Below are 10,308 nucleotides of genomic sequence, written 5' to 3'. Positions count from 1 at the left end.
CCCGGGCTTATTGTACTTGAGTTATTAACTAAGCCAGCTAGGTTGTGCTAGTTGCCGTGTCACAGGTCTCTTGCCTCAGTTTCCCTGGCTTCGTTTTTCCACTAGCCTACTCACTTTATTCCCACTCAGGATGCTTTGTCTTGTTGCATGTCTTTTACTGTGTTTACAGTATGTTTGTTTAACTTTTGCTTTGCCTTAAGTTATTAAGTAAAGTCAGTTACGGGCCCTTGTCTCCTGCTTTAAGTTTCTGGCCCTGCATTTATGTTTAGTTTCCTCTGTAAATTATTACTGTTTACGGGTAGCCTTGCGGCATATTTGTTGTTTCTCCTGGTTACGTTATGTGGTTTATCATTTACGGCCTAAATGTTTACATTTACCTATCACAGTTTAATTCATTTGATGCCCTCCCAACACCAGCTGCAGGTTTTACTTCCCGGTGGAATTTTATGCTTGTTCGCTCGACTTTAAGTTGTTAGGTAAGGCCAGTTAGGCTGAGCGAGTGGCTACTCGCTGTCTCGGTTATCTCTACCTTAAGCTTTGACGCCCTGGCGTCGAGCGGTACGCCGTTTTGGTGTTTTATAATTTATATTTGTGAACAAGTTTAAAATATATCTTATGATTGCTAGACTTCCAGTCAAGAGTTGTATTGCTTCCGCAATTTATAGCATTGCTTTCGCCTCATGCCTAAAATTTGTTATTGTTGGACTCGCAATTACGATTCGTATTTAATACAAAAAAAAAAAAAAAAAAAAAAAAAAAAATCCCGCAATTTACACTTTGCTTAAGTTTCACGTTCAATTTGTTATATTAAGGGACTTTCAATTAGGATTTGTATTAATCTATTGCTTTGCCTCTGTGCCATTAAGTTAAATTCAGCTAGGGTACGCTAGTTGCAGTGCATTCGGGTGGGTCCCCCCCCCCCCATTTTTTCCTCCGGTTTTTCGTCCTATTACACTCGTTTCCCCCATTATATATTCTAAATATTGTGCATTATATTTGACCACCCATTCTTCTCCGCTTCGACAGTACATTAAGTTACATTTGGATTGCTACAGAGAAGTTGAGCATGGCCTCGCGCACGGTGTCATGCAATAACTGGCCATCGGCCTTCCTTTCGGCAAGCTCAAGCCAGTGAGTTAGCATGATGTCGGCCAGCATGTTGTTGGCCAGCAGCAGCCAGCACGCTGTTGGCCATCCGGTCGCTAACGTTCTTTGGCCATCCGGCCTTCTGGGCTAATTTAATACTTTTTAATAATTTAATAATTTTAATAATTTAATACGTTAATACTATTATCTTCCCTTATTTGCTGGGCTATATGGTAGTATTATATTATTCTGTATCGTTACTGTCATTCCAGTATTATTTTATTAAAAATATAAATTGTTATTACGGGTTGGCGTTGCTTTCTTGATTTCTTCCATTCTGCGGCAATTGCCGTCATCGGTTATTTACGATATTACATTGTATTCTTACATTGTACGATTATTTATGACATTGTATTCTTAATATTATTCCTTATTACAGTTACTGGATGACGGTTCCCTGCCGTCGATTTCACTTTGCTCCTGTTCTAAAAGATGTAGCCGAAGTTCACGGCGTACTAGCTGCGGCTTGCAGACGCTCATTGACAACACAAGACTACGCTCAGCGGCCACTTAAGGCAGACTCCTCGGCTTCTATCCAGCCCTATCACCCGTCTGGAGGCAGAGATGGGATGGAGACCAAGGGTAATGTTCCCCGCTCACATTCTACATCCGCTTAGGACACAAGCATGTTATAGATTTGGCTTTAAGAATTGGTTCTTATTCCATTTTATTGTTTATGTATATACACCTGTATTGCTTTGTTGTATATACCCGTTCTTGGTATATGTTTGGTTTATATTCAAGATTTACAGTGTTTTGTATTATCCCTGTTTATAGCTGCTTTGTGCTTCTTTGCTGTTCTCCTACTGGCTTTCTCCCACCTTTGCTCTTAGCAAAGGTACTTCCCCCTTCTGTCTGCTGGAAGATTCTTAGAGTTGTTAGCCCCCTTCATTGCTTCAGTATAATTGTTCGGAAAACTCTTTATTCATCCAGGATTGTTAATTAAGGAATCTCTTAATTCCAGCCCTATCCCTAGATGGGATAGAGACCAAGGGTAATGTTCCCCGCTCACATTCTACATCCGCTTAGGACACAAGCATGTTATAGATTTGGCTTTAAGAATTGGTTCTTATTCCATTTTATTGTTTATGTATATGTTGCTTAGTCGTTATACCCGTTCTTGGTATATGTATTGTTTATATTCAAGATTTATAGTGTTTCGTATTACCCTGTTATAGTTGCTTTGTGCTTCCCTGCTGTTCTCCTACTGGTTTTTTCTCCCACCTTTGCTCTTAGCAAAGGTACTTCACCCTTCCGTTTGCTGGAAGATTCTTAGAATTGTTAGCCCCCTTCATTGCTACAGTATAATTACTCGGATGCTCTTTATTCATCCAGGATTGTTAGTTAAGGTTTCTCTTAATTCCTGCTGCCGGGCTCCCTCCCCCGTTTTTCGTCTCCGTATTGATTCAGCTAGGGTTTCCCTCTCGTCTGTGCTCTTGCCTGTCACGATAACACTGCACGCCGCTTCTGCCCACCCTTACTGCCTTATATCTTTCAGCCCGGGGGAGGTGAGCTACGCGACAAAAAATCGACGCACGCTCCGACTGGACCAGGTATCGCTTACATGGTCAGGAATCAACACTTCGGATCCTACAAGCACAGATCCTACAAGCGCTCCTGTCACCAGGCGAGTTTTCTCCAGGATCCTACGCGCTGCCCTCTCGGCGCTAGGCTTGACTTCAGATGACTACGCTCCGCACCCAGCTGTCTCGGGACGGGCTCGCCACATCAGAAATAATGGCAGACGGCAGGCGGAAGAGTAGTGCTCACATCCTACGTCAGACGGGACGTTGTTGCTCTGCTACTTTGAGTGCCTCACGCGGCCAGCTGGCACTCGCCCTTCGGGGGGGGGGGTCCGGCCGCTGGCCTGCGGTGGGGGTGCAGCGCCGGTCCCCAAGTGTCCCGCTGTCCGCAGCTAATACTTTGCCCAGTCTAGGTGCTAGTAAGCCCTACTTGTAGTCAACCCCCTTCTCCTTATCCATTAGGTCTTTTACGGCCTCTTGGCCGGGTACATTACGTGTTATGTGGTCTCTCACTTATTAGTTATTCTTTGTGTCCTGCCTGTTATATCCTAGTGTTATATAATTACTACACATTTGCACTCTGCCTTAATTCTAGTACCAGTTAACCTTTAGGTTTCTGCAGAATTAGTTTCCATGTCACTATAGGCTAAGGCCTCATACTTACTACGGGTGTACCTTTTAAGTTAAATCTAGTCCTCGGACTTGGAATTGTTACTGTTAATTCTTACTTTATATTTACTTTATATATTTTAATATAAACGTTATATATTTACTTAATTTATATTCGAAAACTTTATATATTTACATGTTCAATATTAAGTTTAATATAATATCAACTTTGTTATAAGACTATAATACAAACCGTGTTTAATATAAACTTTATATAATTACTTACTTTATATATTTACATGTTCTGCAGAATTTAATCTTCAATAAACTTTAACGCCCCATACTGCCAGTATCTTTCTCCCCCTGGTCAGAAAATGGTCACTGCTTGAGTCGCAAGCGGGGATGTTTCTGGCGGGGGAGAAAGAAACAATTGCGCAGCGCGTCCCGCGGCGTTGCGCGGGCAGTTTGGGGCCGTATAAATACGGACGCACGATGGGGCTCTGCCTCACTCCGCCTGCCCTCGCCGCTGCCCTCGCAAAACCCCACCCTCCCCCCCTTTGCAAGCGGATGCTTTTGTACCCCCGTCATGCTTTGCACAGTTGTCCCGATTGTCTCCCCACTGCATGTGGGAAGGGGGGTGCAGCGCCGGTCCCCAAGTGTCCCGCTGTCCGCAGCTAATACTTTGCCCAGTCTAGGTGCTAGTAAGCCCTACTTGTAGTCAACCCCCTTCTCCTTATCCATTAGGTCTTTTACGGCCTCTTGGCCGGGTACATTACGTGTTATGTGGTCTCTCACTTATTAGTTATTCTTTGTGTCCTGCCTGTTATATCCTAGTGTTATATAATTACTACACATTTGCACTCTGCCTTAATTCTAATACCAGTTAACCTTTAGGTTTCTGCAGAATTAGTTTCCATGTCACTATAGGCTAAGGCCTCATACTTACTACGGGTGTACCTTTTAAGTTAAATCTAGTCCTCGGACTTGGAATTGTTACTGTTAATTCTTACTTTATATTTACTTTATATATTTTAATATAAACGTTATATATTTACTTAATTTATATTCGAAAACTTTATATATTTACATGTTCAATATTAAGTTTAATATAATATCAACTTTGTTATAAGACTATAATACAAACCGTGTTTAATATAAACTTTATATAATTGCTTACTTTATATATTTACATGTTCTGCAGAATTTAATCTTCAATAAACTTTAACGCCCCATACTGCCAGTATCTTTCTCCCCCTGGTCAGAAAAAAAGTTTTCTGATCAGGGGAAGGAAGACACCAAGCCTTGGGGGCGTAATTTTATTGACATGATAAATAATTCTGCAGAAGTAAAACAGGCTTTTAAATAGGACTTAACAAATGTATAACATAGCCGTGGCTAACGCAAAGTACACGAAACATCTTAAATTGTACACCCGTAGTAAAACGTAATCTTATAGCCTAGTAACAAACTCTGCAGAAACCTAATGTCCTAATGTCTAGAATTAGCAGTGAGGCAAATGTAACAAATCTAATACTAAGTATAACAGGACACCAAAGTGAACAACATAACATAAGGGAAACCCTAGCTGGAGAATAATCAGGCTGCAGAAAACATAGTGACTGGGGAAGCCTGATATGTATTTGGAGAAGAAAATAACCCCAGGCCAGAGGCCGAGCCGCCAAGGAAGGAATTACCTGACAAGGTAGGGCTTACTAGTAGAATGTCTGTAAAGTCAAAGTAGTAGCTGCGGACAGCGGAACACTTGGGGACGGGCGCTGCACCCCCACCCCGCAGGCCAGCAGGCCGGACCCCCCCCCGAAGGGCGAGTGCCCACTGGCCGCGAGGGAAACCTCAGGGAGGCAGAGCAACTACGCTACAAAACTAGGAAGGAAGGAGGACAAACTGGAGGAGCTCGCACATCGCCTCGACTTATGCCCCCTGGCCTTGGCCCGTGGGCGACGGTCGGTGAAGGTGGGGGGCAGGGGCGGCTGTAGCAGCCGCGGCAGGGTCTGCCTCGGTGGTTCCCATGCCCTGAAGGCTTGTGACATGAGAGGGCCCCCGAGCCTGCGCGATGGGCGCCTGCAGCGTCGTCCAATCGTCGGCCGAAAAAGGTGGAGGCTGCGACGCTGTGCCACCCGCCGCTTTGCCGGCAGTGGCCTCTGGGAAGTGTGGTCGCCGTGCACATCAGAGCCGCCCGAGGAGGCCCCCGAGGGGGGGAGGCGAAGCGAAGGCCGGCTGCGTCCTCACCCCACTGCGCTGTTGTCCTCACGCGACGTCGCCCGAGCCCTCTTCCGTGTTGCAGTTGCTGCGTGATCCGGCTTCTCGCCACTGCGGAAAATGAAAAAGTAAGCATCGACAGGTCTAACGGGGGAAAACAGGCAGGGAGGCCCAGCTGCCGCACCGGCAACCGTCACATACACAAGTAGACAAAAGCAAGGTAAAGTTAAGTGTCCATAGTGATTGAGAATACCGGACATAGCCAATGCTATCGTAATAAAACCAATGTAATAAACTCTGAGCAGTTAAAATAGATTAAGAGAGTAATATTCATGTATAGATTGAACAGTAATATTCATGGTATAGTTTGGTTATAATAAGACCGTATTACTCATTGTATAGTTTGTTTATATTAAGACAGTATTAATCGTGGTATAGTATAGAATAATTCAAACAATAATAATCTCAAAAGTAAAAACAAAATTATTTGAGTATCCCACTAGAAATGTACACTGCTTTAACACTGCAACAGTGTTATTAAGTAAATACCGGGCATAACTGGAGCTGGACTATGTAACAAATTAATCTTAGAAACTTAAATAATATAAATAACATAGCGAGGCCAAAACAGTAAGAAAGGCATGAGGCGTAAGCAGTGCTAGAAACAGAGAATAAATAGCGGAGTAAATACAAGACAAACTGAAACTGAACAAGTAAATAGCTTAAGACCATATTATAATATACTTGTATTTAAGCTGAACAAATAAAAGATATAATATACTTGTATTTAAGCTGAACAAATAAAAGAGTAAACAGTGATAATCATGGATAATTTGGGTAGATTAAAGCAGGACTATACAAGGTATAGGATGGTTAGGTTGAACAGTAATATATGCATGGTATAGTTTGGATAGATTAAAATTGTAAAGTTCATGGGATAGATTGGTTAATTAAACAGTACTTATTCATGGAATAGATGGTCTAGAGTAAACCAATAATAGTCTCAAAAGTGAAAACAAAATTATTTGCATATCCCACGGTAATGGACACTGCCTTAACGCTGCAACAGGAATAGTAAGTAAATACAAGGCATAACTGAAAGCTGAACAAAGTAATAAAATAATTTAGGGAACTTAAATAAATGATAACATGGCGTAGCTCACCCAAACCGACAGACCGCTCTACGGCATGCGCCTACCCTGGAGGAGTAGAACAGAACAGTGAGAACGGGAGGGGAATAATATATTCTAATAATAGAATAAGACCGTAATATAATGTACTTGCATATAAGCTGAACAAATAAAAGAAACAGTGGTAATCATGGGAAGATTTGGTAGCTTAAAGCGGGATTAATCAAGGGATAGGATGGTAGGTTAAGCAGTAATGTGCATGGTATGGTTTGGATAGCGTAAAACTGTAATGTTCAAGGGATGGAATGGTTATTAAAACAGTATTAATCAAGGGAGAATGGCTAGCCTAGCAATAATATTCTCAAAAGTGAAACAAAATTAGTTGAGTATCCCACAGCAATGGACACTGCATTAACGCTGCTAGAGGAATAGTAAGTAAATACAAGGCATAACTAAGCTGAACAATGCAATAATTAATTTAGAAACTTAAATAAAAGATAATAACATAACATAGCCCACCCAAGCGGACAGACCGCCTGACGGCATGCGCCTGCGCTGGAGGACAGGACAGGGAAACAGGAGGGAACGTGTACGTGCAGGAACAACAGGCGGCTACCGAGTGGACGAGACGTCAAGGTACAAACGGGCCGGTCTACCCCGACCAGGCCAAACGGCTGGGGCGAACATAACGTGGGACACCGGGGCCAGCAAACACCTGGGGACGAACAAACCGGGATACACCGGCCAGCCCAAACGACTGGGTACGAACAAGCCGGGATACACCGGCCATCCCAGACGACTGGGTACGAACAGATCGGGCTACACCGGGCTACACCATCACCGGATGAGACTGAACATCCGTGTACGAACAAGCCGGGCTCCACCGGCCAGAAAAAACGTCTGTGACGAGCAAGCAGGGCTGCGCCAGCCAGACAAACAGCTGAGACGAACAAGCTGGGCTACACCAGCCAGGCAAACGACTGGGACAAACAAGCTGAGCTACACCGACCGGACAAACAACTGGGACGAACACGCTGGGCTTCAACAGCCAGACAAACGACTGGGAAGAACAAGCTGGGTTACTCCAGCCAGGCAAACAACTGGGACGAACAGACTGGCTTCAACAGCCAGACGAACGACTGGGACGAACAAGCAGGCTAAACCAGCCAGACAAACGTCTGGGACGAACGAACTGGGCTACACCTGCCAGACAAACGTCTGGGGCGAACGAGCTGGGCTACACCAGCCAGACAAACGTCTGGGACGAACGAGCTGGGCTACACCAGCCAGACAAACGTCTGGGCGAACGAGCTGGGCTACACCAGCCAGACAAACGTCTGGGCGAACGAGCTGGGCTACACCAGCCAGACAAACGTCTGGGGCGAACGAGCTGGGCTACACCAGCCAGACAAACGTCTGGGACGAACGAGCTGGGCTACACCAGCCAGACAAACGTCTGGGGCGAATCGAGCTGGGCTACACCAGCCAGACAAACGTCTGGGGCGAATCGAGCTGGGCTACACCAGCCAGACAAACGTCTGGGCGAACGAGCTGGGCTACACCAGCCAGACAAACGTCTGGGCAAACGAGCTGGGCTACACCAGCCAGACAAACGTCTGGGGCGAACAAGCTGGCCTACTCCGGCCAGACAACAACTGGGACGAACAAGCTGGGCTACACCAAGCGGCCAAACGTCTAGGGACGAACAGGCTGGGCTACACCAGCCAGACAGACGTCTAGTACGAACAAGCTGGGCTACACCAGCCAGACAAACGTCTAGGGACGAATACGCTGGGCAACACCAGCCAGACAAACTTCTAGGACAAACAGGCTGGGCTACACCAGCCAGACAAACTTCTAGGACAAACAGGCTGGGCTACACCAGCCAGACAAACGTCTAGGACGAACAGGCTGGGCTACACCAGCCAGACGAACGTCTAGGTCGAACAGGCTGGGCTACACCAGCCAGACAAACGTCTAGGACGAACAGGCTGGGTTACACCAGCCAGACAAACTACAGGGACAAACAGGCTGTGCTACACCAGCCAGACTAACGTCTAGGAACGAACAGGCTGATCTACCCCAGCCAGGCAAAACGCCTAGATACGGACAAAACGAGCAACACCGGACGGACAAACAACTGGGACGAACAAGCAGGGCATCACCGTCCAGACAAACATCAGAAGAACATGCCGGACGACACCGGCTGACGCAAGTCAGCCAATAACAAGAAAGTGTTGGGCCTACCCACCGGGGCACCGCCGCCACAAGGGCGTCTCCTGCCCGAGGGCGAAAGGGGAGAAGGACAGGAAGGAAGTGAACACAGCCCAAGGCAAGCGCTCCTGGAGCTCCATGCCACGTGGGTGATGCCGTCCTTGGCATGGGCCCCTAGGGTCGGGCCCTAGGGACAAAGACAACTAAAAACCCGGCCAGGAGGCGTCGCCACCAGGGTGACGCCAGGACGCTCGCAGGGAACCTGGCCGGTCACGCATGTCCAAGTGCATCACGAACCCTGGCCCCTAGGGCCAAGCCAAGAGGGCGCAACAAACCAGGTTCCGGGGAAAACACCTGGGACGGGGAAGGAAACGAAGGGCATCCTTGGGGCGAGTGCTTCACCGAGCTCAAAGCCACGTGGGCGCCGCCTACCGGGCTTGGGCCCCAGGGCTCAGAACCCCGGAAACCGCCGCGTGGCGTCGCCACAGAGGGCGATGCCAGACCACAGAAGGAGCCTGGCCGCGCGGGCGAAACATGGCCCCTAGGGCAAGCCTAGGGGCACAGCAAACCGGGGAGGGCACACCTGGGACGAATGGTCCACCGAGCACGCAATAGGGCCGGGCCCCAGGGCACAGGACCACCGAAACCAGGCCACATGAAGTCGCCGCAGATAACCAGCGCACCAGTCCCGACCTGGAGGAACGCCAGCAACCCCAGGGAGGCAAGCAGGCGGAAGGCCCTAGGGAACTAGCTAAGCGGAACGAACGGGCCGCGAGGGACGGCGCAAACACACGCCAGCACTGGGGGTAGTCCTGACTAACTTGTACAGGAAACTCTCTTACCTTAGGGTTTGCTGGGTAGGGCAGGGGGCCCCTGCGGTACCGGCCTGGGATGTGGAAGGCCCCAAAGGATCGGAGAATATCAGTTGTGGGACCATAGTAGCGGAGAGGGAGTCCGATTGCTTGAGAAATCCCGTGTACACAGTAAACAAAACGTAGAAGTGGTAAGGGTACTGGCCCACGTGTCGATGAGGCGTGGTGCTGAGCGTGGAGCCGCTTCGTGAATCTTGGACCTGGTCGGGAGAGGGAGTGAGAGCGGGACCTGACTTCCCGCGCCTTTTATGCCACCCAGGCTGGCCGCACCACGCCTGCGGGACGCGATGCGCAATTGTCTCTTCCTTCCCCCGTCAGAAACTCCACCGCCTTTCGTCAAAAGGCAGTGGGCCATATCTGAAAGAGTGATCAGGAGTCAGGTAACTAGATTCATGGAAACCAATGACCTCCACAATCCAGGCCAACATGGATTTAGAGCGGAAAGATCATGCCTCTCACAGCTACTTGACTATTATAACAAAATCACTGAGGCATTAGAAGAAAAACAGAATGCAGATGTTGTATACACAGACTTTGCAAAGACATTCGGCAAATGTGACCATGGAGTGATAGAACACAAAATAGGGTCAATGGGTA

The 10,308-nt window shown here is 47.4% G+C and overlaps 1 long non-coding RNA gene across 2 annotated transcripts; it reads right to left on the bottom strand.

Annotated features, from left to right (window-relative positions):
* Positions 1-5,196: 5,196 nt before the first annotated feature.
* LOC138365200 (uncharacterized) lies at positions 5,197-10,068 on the bottom strand. Of its 2 annotated transcripts, none has more exons than XR_011228766.1 (2): positions 9,682-10,068; positions 5,197-6,694 (listed from the first exon to the last, which is right to left on the bottom strand). It is a non-coding gene; the product is annotated as an uncharacterized lncRNA (long non-coding RNA). The 2 variants fall into 2 exon arrangements; XR_011228765.1 differs by having other exon boundaries at positions 5,197-5,606.
* Between the last annotated feature and the right edge of the window lie 240 nt (positions 10,069-10,308).

The sequence above is a fragment of the Procambarus clarkii genome, chromosome 16, assembly GCF_040958095.1.
Source record: "Procambarus clarkii isolate CNS0578487 chromosome 16, FALCON_Pclarkii_2.0, whole genome shotgun sequence".
In the NCBI taxonomy this organism is placed as follows: Eukaryota; Metazoa; Arthropoda; class Malacostraca; order Decapoda; family Cambaridae; genus Procambarus; species Procambarus clarkii.
This window is presented reverse-complemented; position numbering and strand designations above follow the sequence as displayed.